The 7,038-nt window shown below is 36.8% G+C and overlaps 1 long non-coding RNA gene across 1 annotated transcript; it reads left to right on the top strand.

Annotated features, from left to right (window-relative positions):
- The first annotated feature begins 929 nt into the window (after positions 1-929).
- Positions 930-6,654, top strand: LOC102369742. Its single transcript, XR_324336.3, has 3 exons — positions 930-954; positions 2,537-2,590; positions 6,049-6,654. It is a non-coding gene; the product is annotated as an uncharacterized LOC102369742 (long non-coding RNA).
- The last annotated feature ends 384 nt before the right edge of the window (positions 6,655-7,038 follow it).

Here is a 7,038-nt window from a genome sequence, read left to right as displayed (position 1 = left end):
GCGCTCCAGGGCTGCCCCCACGGCTCGGCTTGGCCCTCTTCCCCCTTAGCCTTTGGCTTTAGCCCACGTTTCTCTCTTCCCCGGCACTGCCCAGGCCTCTTGCCACCGCCTGGGGAGGGGGCGATGGGGTTGGTGGCAGTCTTCTTTGCCATGATTGCCCCCTGGCACATCCATGGAAATGGCCCCACCTGCTTCAGTGGTTGAAGCAAATACAAAGTGGTGGAAACACCGTTGGGGTTGTCCCTCCTGCTCACCTCCATGGTACATCCACAAACGTTTAATGTCCAGTTCTGTGTCTAGATTACTTTTAGGAGCACCTCACAGGTAGACTAGTGCAGCTCTCCTTTCCTCCTAGACATCCCTGGTTTTGTGGCGTTTAGTCCCAGCTATCCATGCTTGTGCAGTATGTATAATTTGATGCCAAAATACAAAGTCTATTCCAGCCATTGAAGTGCCTCCTCCTTAATATAAGATCACTACATGGTTTGGACAACCAGTGGGTTTTCATGCTAAATACTTAGAAGCTTACAATAGTTTGCAACCCCCCAAAAGAAAATGTGATACCATGTCCTATGGGCCGGTCCCTGTGCCTTTAACTAAATGAATGAAATATAGAAATGAGGTGGACATATAATTATTGGCATGTTTTCTAATTGAGAGCCTTTACTAAGTTAATGGGTGAAAAATAATTTGGTTAGGGCTCTAAATAGTTAACTAATTGTATCTTTCATTAAGAGGAAACACTTTATTGATTAAGATAATATACTGTATATCCCAAGAAAAATTATGGCCATAAATAATTGTATTAATTTTCCATAAGTGTAAGTAGTTAACTGATAAGGGAGTTTCCCTCCTAAAAAAGAATTGCAATGGAAGAGATCATATTCTATATTCTATCACTATTAAAATTTAATCTTTTTCCCCCTCCAGGCTATGGCCAAATCTCTCATAAAAGTAAGTTGAAAACCTCTTTCTAAACAATTATCAAGAACCAGTACTACAACATGAGCTAACTGAAATTGTTGTAATGTAGCATTTGATGTCACCGTAACTTAGAATGTTTGTTTCTTGAAAACGGGAATAGAGGAGAAATCTTTCTAGCCCTGGGTGTACTCAGAAATCTAACTACAGATAGGTCTCAATCCATTTACGTACTCTGAATCACCATACAATTTGAGATCAATTCAGATCCAAATGCAGTCTTTTCAGCTCTATCCTATTTTTCCAGGACTGAAGTCTACCAGGTTTACTCATAGCCAGCGTGGGCTGACTGCCAGAGTTAAAACAAAGGGATTAAGATGGGATAAACTAGCAAATCAGAATATTAAAACCCCAAATCCCTGAAGTTCCAAACAACTCTAAACATGATGTGAGATACTATTATATCAGTATTCAAAGTAAAGGGTGATTGATTCATAGATATTTTCACGTAAGTGAATGCAAATGCACCTTGTGGCATGAAAAAGCGTGGCTTGCTTTATTCTAAAATACCAGCAAGGACAAGTTTTATACAATAATAAAATGTTATGTTTTCATTGGATACTTTTTCCCCCTCTAAAACTGCTTGAAATCCAAAAGCTTTGATTTTCAAAAGTAGAGATTGATCTTTTTATATTTTGTGAGACCTCTGCTGTCCAAAAACAGTCCATAAGCATCCAAGCATTCTGCACTAATGGCTATATTTATCACTACGATTACCTCTCTGAATAACAGTTTAGAAAATGTCTCGTCCAAAGCTCATGCCAGATTAACCAGATGTAGCTGCTGGCTGAAGTCAGAATTATAGCCTTCCTTAAACGTCTCATCTCTGAAGATCTCAGCACAGAGATCTGACTTGTGAGAGATTTTAGGATCATTTATCTTTCTTGTTGTAAAGTTATTTGCCTTTTTCTGAAGAAGATTTTGCACATTTTGTTCAAGTCACAAATTAAATTAATTTTAATTTTAATTTAAAATATCCTGACCTAATGCAAGATTGTAGAGTCCTGTTGTAATTGATCATAGGAGCATTCAAGTGTTTCCAGTAGGACTATGTACATGAGTTAACATTAAGTAGCATTAGTAAGAACTTCAGGATCTGGTTCAATGAAGAAGGATCCATTCTGTATAAGAGAAAAAAGCAGCTATATGAAAGAATGATTTAATAAAATATATTAATTTAACAAACCTACAATACTGAAAAGAAAAACATGTCAAGATTTGGAGCCTGGTCATGCTTTTACTAAAATGAAAAGGAATCATACCATTGACTGCTGTGGTAGCACAGCTGGGATCAGTTAACAAGCAGTTCTCTTTAACCACAGCAGAAATTGGAGGTTGGCAGAAAGGCTTTCTCTGGCCAGATTGGGCTTTGGATCAGACTCTATAAGTATAGAAAAGGATGATGGTTTTCCATTATACGAAAATTTAGAGTGCCATATCACTTAATAATTGGGAAGAAACCTGTGTCTTCCATGTCTTCCGCATGAAATCACATTATCTCAGAAAAACTGCATATTTTAAATGTATTAAAACACCCCCAAATATATTTTTCCAGGGCATAAAACAGACTCCTTTGTTGGACTTATGGGCAAAAGATCTTTAAATTCTGGTATGTATGAACTACGGCTAAAACTAAAACTGTAACCTCTTCATTCTATTGCCTCTCTTCTCTCCCAGTGAATGGGAAAGTCTTTACATGGGACAAGCCATAAAAAGATAGGCAAGTTTGTCTGAAATCAGGTTGTTTTTTTTTTTTTAATCAAAATATTCTGAGCTGTGGACCATGTTAATGCATGTGAAAATAAGAAATGATCAGGAGAGGCTGGTTCCAAGCAATTGCCAGATAAACTTTCCTAAACAACTGTGTTTATACTCCTAATCCTGACCTGTGTCAGGTCAGGATTAGGAGTAGTTTTTTATTGTGTCTGCTGCTGACTCCAAGAACTTAGTCTTTCCTTTATAAGAGTTTCCCTTGCAGGCCAAGAAGTCAATGATGTATTTCTTCAACGTTTATAACATTTTTCAATCATTAATTTTACATCTCTAAAAATATTTTACATTCATTAAAATGTAAAATATGCAGCAGCAACCAAAAAACCCAATAAAATGTTGGGCATCATTAAGAAAGGAATTGAAAACAGAGAACATCATCATGCCATCATACAAATCCATGATGCACCCACATCTTGAGGTCCCCACATCATCAAAAAAGGATGTAGGAGAATTAGAAAAGGTACAGAGAAGGGCAACCAAAATGATCAGGAGCCTGGAGCAGTTGCCGTACCGAGAGAGACTAAAAAGGCTAGGACTCTTCAGTTTGGAAAGGAGAAGGCTGAGGGGGAATATGACAAAGGTCTATAAAATCATGAAGGTTATGGACCATGTGAATAGGGAACTATTGTTCAACAAGTCCCAAAATACTAGCACTGGGGACACACTCACAAGAGGGAGCATTTTTTTTACACAACAACGTAGTTAACTTATGGAATTTATTGCCACAGGCAGTAGAGGAGGCGGACAGCACAGCTAGGTTCTAAAAGGGACTGGATAAATTCATGGATGATAGATCTATTAACGGCTATTGGACAGAATGGGTGGAGATGTTTCTTCTGGCATCTCTAAACCAATAATATTCGATGCTCGGGAGAGTACTGAATAGGGGATAGGTTACTCTAGAGGTATGAGGTTCAATGCTCTCCCTGTATAGCATCCACTTCTGCCACTGTCCAAGACAGGATACTGGGCTAGATGGACCATTAGTCTGACCCAGTATGGCACTTTAATTTTTTTTTCTTTATCTATTCCAGTGTAAGAACATAAAACCTTAAGCATTAAACTGATATCATGACCTTCCCTTCCATTTACCCCAAGCACCTACACATAACAGAAGCCCACTCCTTGTGAATCTCTCCCAAATAACTGCAGCCTGCCATTATCCATAATCTACTAGCTATGCATTACTTGAGAAACTTATGGCTACTTGGTTAAACAACCAATTGTTATTTAACTATCCAGAAGGGGCACCTTTTATTTAATATGATCTAGTGCTTGTTTAAAACCACTGAAATAATTCTTATTCTATATCAAGTAGATCATAAATTCCAATGTTGCATTTTTTGTATTGGACAGTATAAATTGTTTTTCCCCCTACAGTTACGAATGGCTTTATTTTCAATTAAGTTGTATTCACAGGAGTAATATAGCTCTATCTTACCTTATTTTGAAAACTGCTCTGAATCATGAGCAATTTAGAATAATTTTATCTGTGAAGATAATAACCATTAAATGCACATAAACTTGTAAATATACAACTGATATTATAGCAGTAAATAGTATCTTAGTGATTGGTCTCATTCATGGGGATTAAGCTACTTAGGTACCAAAATAGATGCAGCAACTGTCAAAATTGATTGCCATAATTTCCTTTTAAAATTGTTGGAACAGTTAGAATACACTCACGTATAAAAATAAGAAAGATGAATAACAACCCCCTACAGTCTGATAGTAACATAATGGCCTAATAAGTAAACCACAGGTTTTTAGACATCCCTCATCACTGCTCTTCTATCTGATGGAGGAGGTGAGGGGTGGGAGTTTTGACAGAAGGTATAGTCCAAACCATCTGGTCTGACTGAAGATAATGAAAGTTCTAAGTGTTCAGGAGTGAGTGGTAGGATGAATATTATCTGCAATTAATACTCTCCACCAAAAAAGAAAATAAAAGCATGCAGCAACAAAAATTCCAACATTGTTTGATGGAAAAGGTGGAGAAAGGTTACTTGAAAAGATTCTCAAGTAATCTAAAAATGTACTTGTTTTCTTCTCTTGGTAGCTAATATCACTTGTCTGAAAAACTTTGATATCTAGTAATTGGGTGAGAGTTTTTATCAAAATAATGTATCTTCTAGTGGATGTTGAAACTACAGATCCTATGATAATCCAAGGAACTATAATTCTGGTGTGACAGCCAAAGTTCTGTGATTTACCAAAGAATTTCTGCCATCTAATGTTCTGGTCTTGCAGTGAGTTCATGTAGGCAGACCTCTACACCCTCTGAAATCGGGTATCTAGAAAAAACCATAAGTACGGTAAAAAATATCACAGTAATCAATAGTGATAATTTGCATATAGCCCTGAATACTTGTTCAGCTAATTTAACAGTAGTGTGTTTATTTTCTGATAAAAGTAAAAGAACTTTTCTACTACGTATTCTTCTAGGGTTTGATAATATATTCTCCAAAACTCTGTTTATTTCTAATTTGGCCTCTTGATTGGTGAAACTTGAAATTCTTTTTACTTTAAGCATATGGAACTGAATCATAATCCAAGACCTCCAAGATCTGCAGCAGTGGGTCCCACAAAATTAGTTGTGTGTTTGCATGAGAGAGTCATTTACCTGCATGCTGTACTAAGCACAGCCAGGCATGTGCCTGATTTCGTTTATACAGGAAGGTGTCTCCCATGTCCATCAGGCAAGCTTTCTGATTTGGAGGCAGAACAACACAGGGACCTTTTTTTTTTTTTTAATATAAAGGAAAGATTCTTCCTGAAGTAAAGTGATGCTAAATGCATCCATGTAGAAGGGGGCTACTTAGGCACCATCTGGTTTGTAGACAGCTCCATGTCAATTGGCTCCTTCGTTGCAGATTTTAATGAAAGATACACAAATAGACTGAAGACAGTGGGAAGTTTGAAACTAGTAGAGAGTTGATTGTACAGGGGCATGGTGAAAATGACTATATATTTTGATTACAAACCACTGTATGTGTTCAGAAGAATCTGCAATACTTTCAGAGGATACAGAGGTTTGGGGTTAATGGTTGTTTGAAAGATTCTGCTAGACTGCACAGCGGAGACCTGCCAACTTCCGTGGGGCACTGAGCACAGATAATAAAACCAATGGCAACTATGCTCGTTAGAAAAAGCAAGGGGCACCACCAGGCAAGATCAGGATCTTTTCATAGGCAGATCTGCCACCTTAATGTGGAAGGGAGGTCAGCCATTTCACTGGTTTGTGTTTCCTTGAGTTTATTACATTTACACAAGCCTTTACTACTTCTTTTCCAGGATCCTCTGAAAGGAACACAGCACAGAATTACGAACGAAGGCGTAAATAAGACATTCCTGTGTATTATTTATTAAACTTCATTTGTTTAAATGGCCAATGCAGTGTAATATAAATTATCCACTGTAAGGAATAATTATTTATTTAATAATAATTGTTGTTTTTTGAGTTGTAAATTCAATAAAATGATTATTTTTCACATTGTGGCAGCGATACATGTTGTGTAAGTGTGTTGTGGTTCCAAAATAACAGCTCCTTATGGAACAGAAATTGATGATGTTGCACAGCAAAGCACATTATTTGGTATGACCTGTAAAATTGTGTTCACCAAACAAACAAACAAAATTATTTTGTTAATTTAAAGCAATCATATCCGCTTCACTACCAATGCAGAGCAGAACTGGTGTACAGTCTAGTGCCTCAATTTGTTTCCATGGTTTAAAATGTACTGTAATTTCCATATAAAAATATATTTGTAACATTGCAGCATGTTTTCTGTTTTGTGGCTACATATATATATTTTAAAAAAAAGGTTTGAATGTGAATTCAAGGTCTTCATTTCATAGTCTGGAATTTTATGATCGTAACATTTTAAATAAAAACTACTTTTAAGATTTTGCAACATACTTTCGTGGTTAGAGTGATGGAATTTATTTCAAACAAATAAGTGTTCTGAAATAAGCCCTGAATTAAAGCCATAGCTTTGGGCTCTAAGAGCAGAAAGCAAGATACTTATAATTATCTCATTTTGCAAGACAACATATTCACCTCTTACTGTTTGGACAGGATAAGGGGAAATTAAAACTCTGGAGATTCTTTGCGTATTCTATTCTTACTGATAGGGACTTTTGGCAGCTGGAGGTAAACCTTTGTGGATCCAGTCATAGACGGTATTGAGAATCTACACATGAAATTAACATGTACATTGATTTACAAGGCACATGTAAATCAAAGAGATCATTACATATGGCCAGACTCCCATGTGTTCTGCA

Source organism: Alligator sinensis, unplaced genomic scaffold (genome assembly GCF_000455745.1).
Source record: "Alligator sinensis unplaced genomic scaffold, ASM45574v1 scaffold196_3, whole genome shotgun sequence".
NCBI classification, from domain to species: Eukaryota; Metazoa; Chordata; order Crocodylia; family Alligatoridae; genus Alligator; species Alligator sinensis.
This window is presented reverse-complemented; position numbering and strand designations above follow the sequence as displayed.